General features: G+C 37.4%; 1 long non-coding RNA gene across 1 annotated transcript; it reads right to left on the bottom strand.

Moving 5' to 3' along the window:
• Positions 1-2,815: 2,815 nt before the first annotated feature.
• LOC115945392 (uncharacterized) lies at positions 2,816-17,065 on the bottom strand. Its single transcript, XR_004079746.1, has 4 exons — positions 16,624-17,065; positions 14,847-14,923; positions 6,163-6,291; positions 2,816-4,719 (listed from the first exon to the last, which is right to left on the bottom strand). It is a non-coding gene; the product is annotated as an uncharacterized lncRNA (long non-coding RNA).
• Positions 17,066-17,938: the final 873 nt, after the last annotated feature.

Below are 17,938 nucleotides of genomic sequence, written 5' to 3'. Positions count from 1 at the left end.
GACCTTGCACTTGGCATGGTTAAACTTCATGAGGTTGGCATCAGCCTACCTCACAAGTGTGTCAAGGTCCCTCTGAATGGCATTCCTTCCCTCTAGCGTATCAACAGAACCACATAGCTTGGTCTCATCAGCAAACTTGCTGAGGGCACACTCAATTCCATTGTCCACATCAGCGACAAAGATCAACTTTGATCAAAGATCGGTCCCAACACTGATCCCTGAAGGACACCACTCGTTACTGGTCTCCAGCCAGACATTGAACCGTTGACCACAACTCTTTGAGTGCGGCTATCCAGCCAGTTCTTTATCCACCGAGTGGTCCACCTATCAAATTCATGTCTCTCCAATTTAGAGACAAGGATGTCATGTGGGACAGTGTCGAACGCTTTGCACAAGTCCAGATAAACGACGTCAACTGCTCCAACCCATCCATCACTTTTGTAGCCGCGTCACAGAAGGCCACCAAATTGGTCAGGCAGGATTTTCCCCTAGTAAAGCCATGCTGGCTGTCACCAAGCACCTTGTTTTTCATGTGCTCTAGCATGCCTTCCAAGAGAATCTGATCCCAGATTTTGCCAGGCACAGAGGTGAGACTGACTGGTCTGTAATTCCCCAGGTCATCCATTTTCCCCTTCTTGAAAATGGGGGTTATATTTCCCTTTTTCCAGTTGTCAGGAACTTCACCTGTCTGCCACGATTTTTCAAATATGATGGACAGTGGCTTTGCAACTTTATTTGCCAGCTCCTTCAGGACCCGCAGATGGATTTCATCAGGTCCCATGGACTTGTGTACATTCAGGTTCTTAAGATGGTCTCGAACCAGATCCTCTCCTACACTGGGCCCAAGGTCTAGTTTTTCACAGTCCCTGCATCCGCCTTCCAAGACTCGGGTGCTGCGGTCAGAGCCTTTGCCAGTGAAGACAGAGGCAAAGAAGCCATTCAGAACCTCAGCCTTCTCCAAGTCCTGTGTAGCCAGTTCTCCTGAAAGTTTCCAGAGGGGGTCTACATTGTCCTTAGTCTGTTTTTTAGCCACTGCATACCTATAAAATCCCTTCCTATTATCTTCAACATCCCTTGCCAAGTTTAGCTCCAATTGGGCCTTAGCTTTCCTAACTTGGTCCCTAACTACCCAGACAACATCCCTGTATTCATCCCAGGCCACCTGTCCTTGTTTCCACCTTTTATAAGCCTCTTTTTTCCTGTGAATTTTTCTCAGCAGCTCCTTATCCATCCAAGGAGGTCTCGTGCCCCTCCTGCTGCACTTCCTTCTAGTTGGGATGAATGGGAAGAGAATATGTGGTTCTAGGCTGGAAAGGCAGTAGAGGCTGATTGAAGTACATCATATCAGCCTTACCAGCCTGATGATATCTGGCAGTGTGAATGTCCTTACTACCATTATTCCTTTAAATCTTGCCTGCAATGGAAGACCTCCATTTAAGTTTAGCACACCTTAATGAAAGTTAAAGCCAAAGAAAATTACAAGAAATCCCTGCTCTGCTGAAGACCCAAAAAGCAGGAATCCATAATCTAGATGTATTCTGGAACTAAACTGTGGATTATTTTCCCTTCCAACTAAAGCTCTGCAGGTGTGTATCTATATGGATTTTTTCTGAGTTCCCTCAGTCCCCTGGTTTTGTTTGGTTGTTGTTGCTGTTGTTTTACAAAACAGATAACTTCCTCATAACTTCTCCTATTTCCTAAAGGCAGTCATAAAAAATTACTTACAGATAACCCCTGAACTGGAACTTACAGTGTCCATCCTGCAGCTACCTTGGTGTGGATTGACAGTCATGCTGCTTATGTCCAATATACCCCACAGTAGCACCTAATGGATTTGGCAAACTATTTAATGAAAGGAATAGGGAGAACTGCCTCCCAGTTTTATGTAGTTCAATATAACAATGTAGGAAGCATTAATGGAAAATTCATTTAGTACTACAGACAGATCAGTATAATATTTGATAAGATTGAAACTGAGATTCAGTTAACAGAAACAAAAAAAAAAAAGCATGTCAATAGATTTTGGACTTCTACATTAATGGAGATAAATATTGACAGTGGTGTAAACCTGACAAGAGGAAGATGATGCCAGAGTTCTCAGGCAAATCTCTCTTGCAATACCCCTGGCTCCAGACCAAAAATAATACTAAATGTTTGTTCAGGAGTGGTACATTAGTGAGAGAAACAAGAAGCATGTCAGAATGGAAGTGTCTTGGTAAAACTGGTGCTAGAAACCTCATATAGAGGCTGAGCAAAATCCCAGGTAAAGGGAACAGAGGGGGACTGAGAGGGCACCCACTAAACAGGGTGCATAAGTAATCATAGAGAGGAGCAGAGGCTCTGAGTGCCCATGTTGAGGACAGTTGTGCATAGGTCAGCTACATTGTGAACTGAGGAGCTCAGGCAGAGTGTTCGCAAAGTAAATCCTGTCCATGAGAAAAATAAAAGGAAAAGGTAGGAACTGTTCGTGCAGAAGACTCATGGCTCTGCATTGCAACAGATTATCTCACTTTCAAACAAGCCTGTGAGGAAGATAAAGCAGGACCTTGGTCTACCCTACTCTTCATGTAGCAACCCTGCCTTAGAATCTGTGCAGAGTACGTGACTCTGCCTTTTCTTAGTCTTTTTCCTAAATTGCAAGCAGAATACACACCTTACCACTTAAAAATTGCAATTCTGTTCCTTTAAAAAGGCTGTGCTTCTGCAGAATACTGAAACTGTGACAGATGTGTTATGCTTAAAGAAAAACAAAGTTGAAATAGTTGCATGATTTAACCAAGCTTACACAACAAAGGAATATAGGCAAGAAAAAGAAGGATGAAACGTATAGTTGTTTTTATTAATCACACTGTTGTGGAGCTCACAATGACCAGTTAGCTCTCTCCCCTCTGTGCCAGTGAACAGTGTCACAGGGACAAAGCAGGGACAGGCCAAGAAGTAGAATCAGAAGCAGGGACCACAGAAGAGAATGGAATAGCCCCAGTAAATGCATTAAGCAACTGTGTCAGCATAGTTGCTGACTTCGGCTGCCCTCCTCAAAACTTTCCAAATACTGCTGCCTTTGAAAAGTGGTACACCCTGCATATCCAAATTCACAAAGAGAAAATATCAGAACCAGCCCCTTCTCCCAAATCATATGGTGTCACAAGCGTAGTACAGGTTGGAGCGGCTGGGACTGTATGGCATAAAAATTTACCACACAAATAATGGGTTGTAAAGCCTTCGTTACCAATCCCAAAAGGAGGGCTCTGGGGAAGGCAGGTATTACAATGAACTTTACAGTCAAAGTACACAGGAGAACTGTTTGGAAAGAAATTTAATTTTGTAAGTTGCTGTCTTGTAGCAATAATCAAAATGACAGCACTGCTGAGAGTTAATAATTTCCTGCAGACTACCTAGTTTGTGATTGTGGTAGAAATAGATTTCTAGGACCTCAGTGAAGCATTAGCTTTCCCTTTAATTTTGTCAAAGCAGAGAAGCAGGGGTTGCCAGCTCTCTCCTTTTTCTATTTCTAAACATGCATCTTCATTTAGTAACCAAAATTGGACCCCTCTGCCCTATGCAATTACATTTCCAAGACTTAAACTGGGTGTTTGTGTTTTATCCTGTTGATTAATAGCATTCACATTTAAATGGTCACAACCAGCCTTTGAAGTCATTAACAACCTGTTAAGATGAATAGGGTAAATTCACACCTTTTGTTTCATTCTTCTGACTGTGGAATCAACAAAACCAGAGCATATTGATTTACACAGTAATACTACCTTCATAATCATTTAAGAAAAATATATAAAGGTTTAAATACAGAGCTATGCTTCAATATTGGCTGAATAACTCTGGGTAATCCAGCATCCTGAAATTTCAACACCATTGCCACTTTAGTAATAAGTCAATGACATTTAAACCACTAATGTGTCTAGCAGAGTTTAAACCGTGATGCAAATAATTGTCAGCATGAAGTTTCCATTAACATCTTCTTAAGAGAAATTAAAGAAGTATTTGCAGCATCTAACTTCTCTGTAGAGAAAACATCTCCCTGGGTTTAAATATCTGCTGACTCTAGTACCTATTCTTATACATAAAACAATAATGTAATCCCTATTGTATTTCTCTATTCAGAATGCAGAACTGATACACAACAAACTAGTTAGAATTAAGTGGCAGGGGAGGTCTTTGCAATGAGTAATTTTAAATAAAACCATATTTTGTCTACAGTAATGTGCTTTGTCCTGGCTACATTAGTCTTGCTCAGCATTAATGTAATTTACATGGGCTTTTGAAAGAATCTTTCTACACAAGTCTAATTCTGGGGTTTCTACAGTAATGAAGAAGCTAAACTACATACTAGATAAAAAGTCAATACTCTTTGACCTGGCAAGCTGTGGAAACTCTCCCATGATCACATTTAAAGCAGAATTCTCTAAAAAATTACAAATAAGGAACAAAACAGGAAAAAAGACACCACTCAAATTCTGTCTTTGGGCAATCTCCAGCTCATGAATGCACTCATAGGAAAAGGTGCTCCATCATTATTATAGAGTTAATTAGAAAAATAATTTTCATTAATTTCTACAATACTCTCTTTCCTTTACTCAAGAAAGTAGGAGGCAGGTATCCTTCATCCCTGTGAGAATCTACCAGATGGTAGCACAGGTCTCTTACAGAGATCAAGATTTTTCAGTATACTTCTCCAGGTTTGAATCAGGTAGTGATTTGGAACTGTTGGTACAAGAAAGAGCTGGTCAGACTGAGTCATTGCAACAGATTAATACAGCATTTAATTAATCTACTTAACATTATAGAGGGACAATTAAGCATTGTCATTGTTATTCTAGAGAGGCACAGAGAGCAGCAGAGAGGCAATGACTTGCTCAGGGCACCCAGCAAGTTAGTAGCAAAATTATAATCAGGACTTGGAAACTCCTATCTCCCTGCTGCCAGGACCAAACTGCCTAATGAACAGCACTCTGTGATGGCTTGTTTTAAAAAAGTTGTTTCTTGCTCCAGATCCCTTGTCTTGGGGTTTTCCCTCTGCCACAGTGGATGAAAAACCAAATTAGTTTTATCATTGAGTATTTTAAGTGCAATAGGCAAACTGATTGCAAGGAATCTTAATTTTGTTTTTAATAAGAAGAATTTGAGCCACTATACTGTGCCGAGATCAGAAAGGCAGCTCAGATATCCTCAGGATCAAAAGCAGAAAGATGGCTTTGATTTCCTCAGCAGTGATCAATTAACCTTGCTTAGGTGAAATATCTGACCTTCATGCTGGTAGTTAATCCACTTTGGAACTGGAAATTGGATTATTCTCTAGTAAAGCAGGAGATTCCTCTCATTGTCTCTTAAATGCCTCCATGGTATTTTGTTCCAAATCAGTAAATAAATCTTCATTACTGACTGTTGCTTTAAAATTATCATAACGGAAAATACATTCTGTTAATTTTCTGAAAACGTTTGAGAAAGCATTCTGGTTAAGTTTAGCTAGTTTAAAGTTTTCTGCTCTGGGGGTCAGTGTGGTCTGGATGGAGTTAGTTTCATGAGTCAGATAGATTTTGTGAATTGGGTTTGTTGTTTTGTGTTTTTTGCATCGATCTTGATCACACAGAACACAAGGACATCCCACCAGAAATATATTTCAGGAGAACAAAGTTTTATATATCATTACTTAACCTTAAAATTTGTTTTAAAAAAGAACAATATGAAAATAAAAGTTCCTATTTCCTGTCTGGTTTTAAACCTTTTTTCATCCATGAAACACGAAAATAATCAATATTTCACAGCAAGTCTGTATAAAACACAAACAGGCTACAAGCTATGTAAGTAGGGCTACAGTTAGGTTGAAGTTTTGACATTGTTTGGATAGAGAAATTTTGGGCATTTTGTCTTGATTATAAAGCACTAAATAATGCCCTGGGTGCTTCACCACATACTAGGAGTGATGATGGGAGAAAACTGGCAGAAGTTATCTCTTCCCACCCAGTTTAACTGATTCAAACAGGGCAATTTTGTTGGAAGAGCCTGCTGGCAATCAATATGTCTCAGCTTGCTCTTATATGCCTTGCTGAGAGAGAGCTGTTGGAAGAGAATCAAGACATGAAACTTTTTCTACTCTAGTTTAAAGCTTATGAAAGCAAATGATCTCCAAGACACTAATCCTTTCACCTTGGTAAACATGCAGTGAATCTAAATGAAAGAAAAACAGGACTCCTCTCTCCTCCTCCTTCTGCAGCAGTCCTGAGTCTTACAGGCTGCATAGTTGTATCTGCCTTGCCAGTCCACTGCAGCTCAAATCTGTAAAATAAAAAAAAAGAGACCATAGAGAAGGGAAGATTATATTCTCTGCCATTTTTCACCATATATTCTCAAAGAGCCAGTACCTTGCCCATCATGAACAAGTACAGATTTGACAAAGGTGGATCAGCTCTGGCAGCCTATTTGTTACTACTAATGACATACACCCACCCATTCCCCTGATCAGCCTGCCTTTCCTGGCACCAACTCCGGAAGTAAGTAAAGGAGCCTGGCTTTGGAAAATAGTTAGAGATGTTACTTGTTCCTAAAATATTATTTAGCAGTTACTTATTGACCAAATATTTTTGTACATGACACAAATAAAACAGGCTTACTGAACTCAGAAGGCAATAAACACAGTCAAGCTTTTACTTGAGGCATTTGATTATTTGCTTAATAATATAATGGATTATCAATAATTTAATCTGGCAGAGCAGATGAAAATATACCCCTCTGGAAATACATGATCAGGTTAAAGAAGAGGGCTTTCTTTTTGTACCCTTAGGGAACAAACAATGTCCCTAAAAAGAGTATTTTTTTGTATATCCTCCTAAGGCTAAAGTGAAACAAAAGAGCAGTGAAACTTACAAAAGATACAGTCAAGTATATTATAGAATCATAGAATGGTCTGGATTGGAAAAGACCTTAAGATCATCTAGTCCCACAGGCAAGGGACACTTATCACTAGACAAGACTGCTCAAGGCTCTCTCCAACCTGGCCTTGAGCACTGCCAGGTATGGGATATTCACAACTTTCTCAGGCATAAAACAAAGATGCACTTTCATGCAGTTCTTTGAATAGCTTTGAACTTCCTCTTCCAGTACCTCACCACCCTCACAGTAAAGAGCTTATTTCTTATATCTAACTTGAACTTTCCCTGTGTAAGTTCAAACCCATTACCCATAACTTGTTAGATAGAACCCATTACTTGTCCTATCATTACTGTCCCTGATGAGGAGTTCCCCTCCAGCATCCTTGTAGGCACTCTTCAGATACCAGAAGGCTGCTATGAGGTCTCCACACAACCTTCTCTCTTCCAGGATGAACAGACCTAATTTTCTTAGTTTGCCTTCGTATGGCAGGTGCTCCAGCCCCACAGTCATCCTTATGGCTCTCCTCTGGACTTGCTCCAACAGCTCCCTGACATTTTATGTTGGGGACTTTAATATACTTGGACTTTTTAATATTCTTGGGGTTTAGTCAATAACACTGCATCTTTCTTCAGTGGAGGTGTATCAGCTAGCAAATTGTCTCTGTCTGTTTAAGAAATACTTTTCCAAGAACTGCCAGTGCTCTGCCCTGGCTTTTCCCAAATCCATTGATTTCTTAAAGAAGATGATTCAGTATCAGTTGTTTGATGACTAAATTATATAGACCAAGAAGACCAGATGTTTTGGCTTAAATCACCATGTGCTTACTGTGATTAGAGGAAACTGAAAATCAGGCCTAAAAGTTCAGCACCGCATGAACATGAGATGAATTAGAGGGAGTCAGATTGGCCTGAAAGAAAAGAATAATTCATTGTGCAACATTTTGCTTGATAGCTGATCTATCACATTTTTCTTCTTGGTATTGTTTGGCATGGCTTAAGATAGATTTCTCCATACTCTAGCATTTTGCTTAAAAAAATATGTATCTCTGAGGGGAAAATAAGTGTTCTAAATCTGCTATAATTGTATTTATCTGGTTAGTACTATACCAGGTAGGTGGTTACATTGTTGCAGCAGGTCAACTTCATTCAAATGTATCTAATGTGCGAGAAGAGGCACTGGTATGTACCAGAGTATCCTGGTGAAGAGATCACAGGAAGCCTGTGAGAAGCAATAGAAGTTCGGAGGTTATCTGTCTTAAATCTCTGATTAAGAGCATTTTTAGATGCTCTCTCATGCTTCCCTTGCACCAGTCAATCCAATACAAGGATTTCATTATCCCACTGCCATGGGACTAGGGCATGTAATATAAATAATGAAGAACAAGCAAACGGAGGCATGGATAAACCATGATTAGGGTTATTGGCTAGGGGATTTGTTCAGACCCTACATAGCTCACCTCTCACCTAGGCTGCAGTTAAATTTGCCTCCCTTAGTGTTATTTCCATGGCTGGCAGTTTATCCAGAGTTTCAGTCAAAAAGAATGGCCTGTTTTTTGGGGAAATTCACATGCTTTTTCTTCTTTGGATATTTAAAGAGTCAAAATTATCTAGTTCAGAAAGTCAGTAGCAAGTTCTCCTTTTCATTTGAACTACATAATGTAGGGTAAAGGATAGTAGCAGGAATAACATTCTCCATTCATTTGCACTGCAAATCCGAGTAGCTGTCTCAGGTCAGTATTCAGCAGGGAAATTCTAGGGAGAAAAACAGCCATATAGATGCAGAATGCAGTCACTAGGAATCTCCCCACAAGCAATCTTTCAGGAGCCTGAATGAACGAGGTGCATAGCAGAACCTCAGCCTCCAAACCTTGTTCTGAATTTCTTTTTCCACAAGCCTTAAGGCAGCACAGCCATGCAAATCCTGTTGTGCTGTCACCTTCATTAAAATCAAACTAGAAAACTACTCTGTGAGCAAAATGATTAAAAAAAAATCCACTTGTAGCTTTTACAGCTAGTCACTCTATTTCAGCGTGTACTTGAAAATATTTTCTTTGCTATAACAGGGGCCTGAAACCACAACAAAGCTGCTCAACATTTGCTTGTAAAGCATATGTACACACAAAGATCTTGAGACTCCCTCCATGTAGTCTGAAATCTTGGAACCATGCTTAATACAATCTGCATGCTATAATTTCAAAGCATGCTTGGACTAGCTGAGAGAGGCAATTAGGAGTTTCCTCACTTTGTTTCTTCATCAAGCACTTTGAAGGAATTTGCCATTCATTTGCTTTGTTCTTTGGCTAGTTGGGTTGTTTTTTTTTCCTACAGAATGAAAGTATGAAATACCCTTACTTCGAAAATGCTGACTAATTCCAGAAGCCATTTGCAAGAGTCATCAATTCCCTGGTTTTGAGAAAAAAGCAAAGACTTAGTACTAGAATGCATAGAAATATGTCTGCAACTCATCAATAGGAAAATATTCTGTGACATTACTATTATGATAATAGTAGCATTACAGTATACAGAAGGACTCCACCCGTGATCTTACTTCAGGGCATGTCACTGACAAAATAGTTCTTCCATTGTAACAGTGACTAGTGGTAATAGTTAACCAAATGGGTTTATTTATCTCATCGTATTTAGGAGAAGAAAAAGGACAAAAAGTGTTATTCAAAGAACTGTATGAAAGTACATTTTGGTTTTATGCTGAATATTTATTCAGATACAGCTGTATTTAGATAATTAAATTTTCCTCTGTCATATCAGAAGAATTTAGGAACTTTCACATAAAAAAAAAATCGAAATGTGGTCCATCTACCCCTGTATTCTGTCTCCAGCAGTGGTCAATATCAGAAACTTCAGAGGCAGGCAGCTGTCAGAGTATCTCCCCCATAACAGAGTATCTTCTTCACCTCCTCCTGGCAATCAAGATTATATTCTAACCTTGATACCCAGAAATAAAATCTGATACATAAAATTTTCTATTACCATTAAGTCCCTGCCTTTTGATTTGTATTTAGTATTTGTATCAGATTAGGTGTTTAATCCCAAATTGTCTCTGAATTCTGGGTCTCAACAGTATCCTGTGGTAATGAGAGCTGATTCCACAAGACAGAGGAAAGAGTTTTGTTTTCAGTGAAGAATGAAAAAAGGTAAAATTGCAGGCAAATTAAGTTGTTTAGGCAGCATATTGCCAGCAGAGGCAAGATAACCCCAGTAAAGGCACAAGCTCTTGCCTTCTTCACTAGTGCTGAAACAGGAGATAGATGTGAGAGAAAACCAAGAGTTGTGTCTCAGCCTGAACTCCTACAACTCTACTTGGGGCAGCACACAAGCCACCAACTGTATGTGAAAGGAAAAGATCAGAAGAGTCAAAGCCAGCTGTTTCTCCACCACTTTACTCCAGAACCAAGTGCGCTTCCAAAGACTGTCCCTTACACATTGTACCTCTCCAGAACTCAGGTTTGCCCATAACCCAGCAAACCTAGACTAACTTCTGCTTGTCACCATTCCCCTTCAAGATTCCACAGGAGGGTTGTAGAGGTGGATTACATAGGCTGCTCTAAATATAATGTTATGATTTCTTTTTTTTTGCACAGAAATACAAAAACTTTTTAAGTATTAGAAACTTGATTTATATAAAAAGACAGACCATTTGAACTTTCCCTGTGTAAGTTCAAACACATTACCCATAACTTGTTAGATAGAACCCATTACTTGTCCTATCATTACTGTCTATGATGAGGAGTTCCCCTCCAGCATCATTCTAGATGATTAACATTCATTCATTCATTCATTAATCATTCATTCTAGATGATTAATCTAAACAACTTCTAGAAGCTAGCCTAGAAGACTTACGGTTTTTCTAACATGCACTGAAAGTAACAGTCAAGTTTTCAATATATTACACTTCCTCTAGTACTCACTAAATTTAAGCTAGTGTTCATCAATGCTTTTAAATTACTGGGAAGACTGTAGCTAATCATCCATTTCCTTATGTTTTCCAGCAGCCACGACAAGATCAGAAGTTGAAATAAGTCCCTTAAAACTACAAAACATGCTGCAACTAGTGGATTTTTTTTGGTAATGCAAGTTTAATTATTGGTTCAGAGATTGCAGTACAGATCTTGTGCCAAAAGGAACCTTACATTTGAGTACAACCGATGATGTGATGAAGGAGAGCTGACAAAATGACTGAGGAATAATTTCTCTTCTACTGAAGTCAATTAGAGCACAGGAAGGTATTTGAAGAATCCATTTCTTGCTCAGCCTGGTTTTCTCAGTGAGGTTGCAAAACTGAATCTAAAGCATCTAAATGAGCAGTCTGGTTTTTTTTTTTTTTTTTTTCCCAGTATTTAAATCCCCAGCAGCTCTCTTATTTAGGTAAATATACGTCCTGAAGTCAAAGTGTAAACTTTGAAGTTTAATGTGGGACACTTTTTTTTTTTTTGGACATCTTTCTTCTAATCATACTTGTGATCCTTTTCATTGTATTAGTATTTTTTAAAATATAGAATACCCAAACGTAGACTACTAAATTAAAATGGGCTAAAAATATCATGTGCTATACTCCTGGATATGCCTTTCTTTTGCAGGATAACATATGAAAGAGGCAATGCAGCAAAGTTCCATCTGCAGAGATTTTTAGAGGTCCATTTTAAAGAGTTTCAAATTCGACCTAACTTCAGTATAGAATGTACAGGGAAGAAAAATAGCGTGTCTGAGTACATAAGAATAAGAAACTTACTACTGGAATGGCCTGAGTGTTGCAGGCCAGATTTGAAAACATATTGGCAATATTTCATTTAAGTCTGGGACAGCACAGGATGAGCTGGTTTGGTAACTTATATTGCTTCTTTACTAAGATAGTAAAACACTCTCACAGTTTAACACAAAACAAACAAAAAAAAAAGAGCAGTGGAACACTTGAACCAACCAAGCAACTCTTGTAGTTTGATAGTGACATTTGTAAATGAATGTGGATTTTATCAGTTGATTTTAAAAATTTTAAAATTTCTCTTGATCTGAGACTTCCATTGCACTTTCTGTCCAGATGAATTTTGACAGCTGAAATAATTCCTAAACTCTAGAGCTTATAACATGACCAGTGACAGATCTTGAACAATAGCCCTATGATTGGGTTCTACTACAAAGGAAAGTATAAAGTCCTTATGATTACTGCATTTTCCTTTGTTTGTGTACAATCCTACACAAAACAAAATACAGCAAACATAGTAAAGAGAAATTTATTACTGTTGCTTTCCTCCTGCAGCACATTAATATGGTGCAGAAGTGGAATTATTTTATTAATTTGATTAAGTCAAAGGAAAATCTAAGATTTCCATGAATAATTCAGATAAACATCATAACTTCAAAAGTCATATGTAAAACATCATTATACCTACACGTACATTTAATTTTCAATAATGTTGATTTATAGTTTTATAAAGCAAAATAATAAATATAATAAAGTACCCAAATATTTCCTGATTCCAGTCATTACAAAACAACTGCTGCAGTTTTACATTTTCAGTGTGAAATATTAAATACATAAATCAAAACAAGATTATTTTTCTTCTGGAGCTGGAAACTGGTTTCTGAAACTGACAAATTCATTTTAGCTAAAATAAATATTTTTAGGAAAGACACTGAGTCTATAACAGCTCTAAAAGAAACAAAAATTTTGCATTCTAATATCCTGCTTTTGCTGCATTCCTTGTTACTGGTGTTGAATCTTGCAAATTCAATGGCTAGAAGCTGCTCCAAATTTCTGAAAAGAATCATGTTGCTCTTCTTGCCAACATTTTCCGCACAGTTTTTGCTTGCTTAAACATAATTTTCTTCATGTTACACAGTCACATTGTTGCTCTGCTGACATTCTTCTTAGCTGAAATTTTAGTTAGGAGATTTTCATACACAAAAATATGTGTGTGTGCATGTGTGCGTGTGTGTTTGTGTGTGTATGTAGGTAGGTGTTTAATAATCCCTAAAAATAGTAATTCACCAAGAAGAATGTTAGGGAATAATAAGAACTACTCAAGTGAGATGCAGAGCTTCTAATGAGTAAAATCAAATTCAGTTGTGTTTACACATTTGCTGTCTCAACAGAAGCCTCATTGAGAGCAAGGCATACTCTTTTACATCTTTGATTAAAAATAATAAATCTAATTATAAGGAATCATTACAACATTTAAATGCTTTTCAGGTCTCTGAGCACTTAAATGTTCAATCACAAGAAGCTTTCAAATGAAGTTATGATACCTAAATACCAGAGAATTTCAGGGTGCATGAATGAATAGGCAGGGAAGAAAATTATTGTTTACCTGAGGCTTAACATGAGAAAATTCTGAAAATTAGAACCATACTGTCAGACCTGGAACAGATCACATTTTAGAAGCTTCTTCTGTGTAGAATTCTCTTTGTGGTCTACACACATCTGTTTTTTTCTTATTTGTGTTTTAAGACAGTTTCATGTTTAGCAATAACACGCTAGAAGTACACCTCAGCAACACAGTATGCAATAATCCAATAAAATGGCATCTTTTGGAGCTATGTGCTTATCTTTCCTTACAAAGAGATGATATTGAGTTTTTTTCTTGCCCAATACAATCAAGAAGTATTTGAAGAAACAAAAAAAAATAAAAGTTCATGAAGGGAAGTTTTATCATGGGGCAGTTAGATGTTTTAGTCTGAACTCTTTGCTGGTTTGGTTTTAATTTCAGCCTGATTTCTTTAATTTTTAAGAAGCAAGGGAGGAAAAAAAATAAGCTTATCTAATCTGTTGTGGAGATTCATATCACATCCATATGATGAATTTTCACAATTGGGTGATAAGTTTACCTTATCTGATCATTATCATTGCTTAGCTGCCTGTATAGGCTGGTTAATAGCTTCCTGCAGATGACAGTATAGACAGAAAAGTCTTTAAAGCACATTTTTGAATTTTCATTTACTACTGCTAAGAAGATACTGCTAGGAAAAAAACAAATAATAATAGAGAAGAAAGATCTTTTTTCTACTGATTTTGCTACTTGAGAAAGCACTACTATTTGCATTAATATAAATGTTTCTTCACAGTAACATTATTTTTGTTATTACAGGGCTTTACTGCCTCAGCCTTTATTTTGTAGGTGTGTTTCAACAGTTCTGCTGCTGGCTGCATTAAAATTCTTCAGTTAGTATTCCTCTTCATAACTGCAGATAGATCTTATGGGAAATGAACTTATGCTTGCAGCATTTTAGTATTGGAAGAGCTGGTTTTTCTCTTCCAGTTTGAATCACTGGGAGGCCAAAGCAACTGAATGTCACAAATTAAACTCAGACAGCCAGGAACTTAATTACTGTTACCTGTAATTCTCTGTGTTGATTAAGAGCCAAAACTCAAGATCTTCATGTAGCTCTCATTAAGACAAAAATCCTTCCAGGTAACTATGAATTTTATTTGCTGAAGACCTAGGGAAAGGTTTCAATTTGGCATGGTGCTATTTTAGTGCTTCAGCCAAGCTCATACAGTCCGAAAAGGCAAAGAATCTTGATACCATCCAGTTTTCAGACCAGTTTGATTTGACAAAAAGGGTGGTATGAAATCTGGACTAAAACATAAAGAGCAATGCATAGTATACTGTGGCTGAGAGGTCTCTTTTTTTCATAAATATTCCACCACAAAGGTGTTTTAAATTTTTTATTCTTCTGGAGTCAAAGTGTTCAGTAATCTATGAGTAGTTCAGTGCAGAAAATAATAAATGAAAAACAAGAGAAAACTTTGACCAAACATGAGAAAAATATGAATGCTGGATATTAAATCTGGCAAGTCCATCTTAAGCTACTATGAAAAACACAGACATTAATTTCAGCTATACAATCTTGGAGTCTTGTTAGATGCCTCAAAGGAGTCAGCAATGCTTCAATGGCTGAAAAAAGCTAAGCATTCACTGCCAGGTAAGGCAGAGATGGGGCACTTACGTGATCCAAGAATCCAGTCTTGGGTTTCTCTGCCATAAACTGGTGTCCCTTGCTTGTCTCTTCCAGGTGGCCTAACCCTAGAGGAAGCATGACATTTTCTTTCATTTTGTATTACAGAAAGAGGAAGTCTACCTCTGCTACTCCTTAGTTACCTCTTAGAAGGAAGAAGACAATTTAGAGAATGAAATAAATGCATTGTCAAAAAAATCATATCGTTTTCTAACACTTCTACCATCCTAAAATAAGCTGTCCCATTGTCTGCTTCTGAATTCCCATGAGAGTTCTAGTTCAACTCAACATTTATAAAATTTATCAGATCAGCAATTGTATGAGAGGACTTTTAAAAGTACATTGAACACAGTAATTTACATGTACAGTTAAGCAACAGGCCTTGTTTCATTGACCTTTAACCATCTTGGATTTAATATTCTATGACCACAGAGCACTGTGTAGAAAAGTGTATATATATAATGCATACACACAGACACATCACAAACAACCACAAGAAAAAAAATGTATTGCAACATGCCATCTCATCCAAATTTTTAAAAAACTCAAAGAACTTCTAATATTTTTTTTCTGTTTTTGCTCTCTTTTGAACTGCTATCTTCTTCTGACTTTAAAAAAGCAAAAGAATAATGAAGAGCAATTCTCTTCTGCATATATAACCAGTTGTTTAGGTATCAGGTCATCTCCACAATGTAATTAACTATCAGGTTTAAGTTCAACACCATGTGTTGTGTTTTAAAAATATTGTACTCCTGTAACGTCACTCAAAATGCTTTTTTGCACATTTGCCAGTTTTAACTTTTCAACTTAATGTCTATGTCTTCATCTATTTAAAATCCTGAGTTCTTACCAGTCCTTGTGGTTAACTTTGAATTTTTATGTTCTCGGTTTTTTTTTAATTTTGCTTTCAAACTAGAATTAAGCTGTCAAAGAAAACACTAAGTACACATTAAACAATGAATATCTGTCAAGGCTACAAAATTCTGAGTCAAATTCAATTTCTATCAAGCCCTAGAGATGGTGCTTTACAAATAGATAAGTAGAGATCAGATGTAAGAACTTAGAGAAAACAGAAAAAATAAGGCTGATGCTTTGAAAGATGCAGAATTGCTGTAGGATGGTTTCTACTTCAGCATGTCATGTTGAAGTACTTAAAGTGAGAAAAAGGTTAATTGACTATATAGGAAAGAAAAGATTTTTTAAACTGAAAGTGAGGCAGTGAAATTAAGATGAGAACAACAGGTTAAGAGCAGCATATAAGGAGCCATAAATTAGGAGTTCAGGACTATTTAAAGAAGGAAAAGAGAAAACTGAAGCTGATTGCAAAATAATTTCACATGGGGAGAAATCCCAATGGAGCAGCTCTAGCAGGTGTACTCTTTCCCAGAGAAAGTTGTCAACCCCAAACTCTGAAAGCCTTAACGCACAGTGCAGAGGGTGTTCTGTGTCTCACAGTGGCTGTATCTGGTTATTCATGTTGGTATTAAAGGTAAAAACTTTGTTTAAATTGGCAGGGATCAAGCTGGTGTGGTTTACAGAAAGGCAGGTGCAATTCACATGTAAGGAATAAGGAATTATTGCATCATGTGAAATGGTGCCATGTGCCTTGACAAGTGGTTTTGCTGGAGAGGAACCAAACCCCATTTACTCTAATGCACATATATTTTATATATGTGACTGAAATAGTATGTATAAGAAATGTATATAAGAAATGTATACAATGTATAAGAAATACATTATTAAAAACACCCAACAAGGAAAATCTTACCTGAAGCAGCTAGTTCACATATTTCTGTGATTCCACTTTCCTGATAATAAATTCTTTTTAGGGTTTGTGTCTTTAAGTAAGGTTCAAGGCTGATTGCTCATTAGCTACCTGTTTACAGTTTTTTGCCTTCAAATTTTGACAGGCTCCATTGAGTGATTCAGCTGTGAGTTATGATCTGTATAGAAGTATGGTCTGTGCAATGTCTTTAACACAGCACTCTGCTACACTGACTGCCTTTAGTCTTAGAATAAAGTATTTTTAAAATAATAATGTCCGTTTTTCTACCACTGGAAGAGTTGTAAATGGTGGACCTAAATGTGAAGACCAAAAGCATTTAGCTCCAGAAAGAGTGCCAGCTGAGTGGGATTATTTCAATGGGCTCCAAGTCCCTGATTCAGCTACCATCACTTAGATGTCTGGTGCCACCTCATATGTGAAGCTGTATTCTATTTGGCTTCCATCTATCTTTCCAGAAGGATGCAAGCCTTATCATGTGTTTTATATACCACTGCAGGGAGATGTTTAGGGTGTCTAAATACCTATGATTACACAACACAATCAACCCCCAAATTTTCAACTTTATTCACCTGAGAATGCAGTTTGGCTCCAAGACAGAAGGTACATACACACAGCGAAATGTGAGTCACAACTATGCAGAAGCCTCACTGTCCCAAATTCCATTATAATCAATGAAGATCTAGTCAGCAGAGTCTAGAAAACCACACACGCACTTTGAAGTTGACACCTATGTTAGATCTACTGTAGAAAAGCTGCCGCAGATTTCTAAATGAAGATATTTTAATATGGATATTGTTCCCAAGCTACATATGCAAAGAAAAAGGTGCAAAGACAGTAGAGATTAATGTACAGGAACTTAGTCAGAAATATATGAAGCTAACTCATGAGAACTCAGACCGCAGAATGTGTCCAAGATGAAATAAATACTTTTCAGCCTGAAAATAATAAATAATCAAAACTACTGAAGTAAACAGAACAAACCATGTGCCACTGGAGAATGAGAGAACACAACAACAAAAAGCATAACCTGATAAAGATCAAGTTTTCACCATATGTCTCAACCTTTTCCAGTTTGTGAACTTCAATGTGTTTGCATCTATAAGCCTATCAGCTCTTTTGGTCTGCCTATAGATTGATTCACACACTAACTATACAGGTATGTAACAATGTCATTTCCTAATCATGGCACAACATGAACCATTCTGTTAACTAGGATTAACCTGACTACTATGTAATGCTCACACCTATTTAGACAGAAACCTAAAACCTTAATAAGGTGCAATACTTTATACATTAA

Source organism: Melopsittacus undulatus, chromosome Z, assembly GCF_012275295.1.
Source record: "Melopsittacus undulatus isolate bMelUnd1 chromosome Z, bMelUnd1.mat.Z, whole genome shotgun sequence".
NCBI classification, from domain to species: Eukaryota; Metazoa; Chordata; class Aves; order Psittaciformes; family Psittaculidae; genus Melopsittacus; species Melopsittacus undulatus.
Note: the sequence above shows the minus strand (reverse complement) of the source record. Positions and strands in the feature narration are given on the sequence as shown.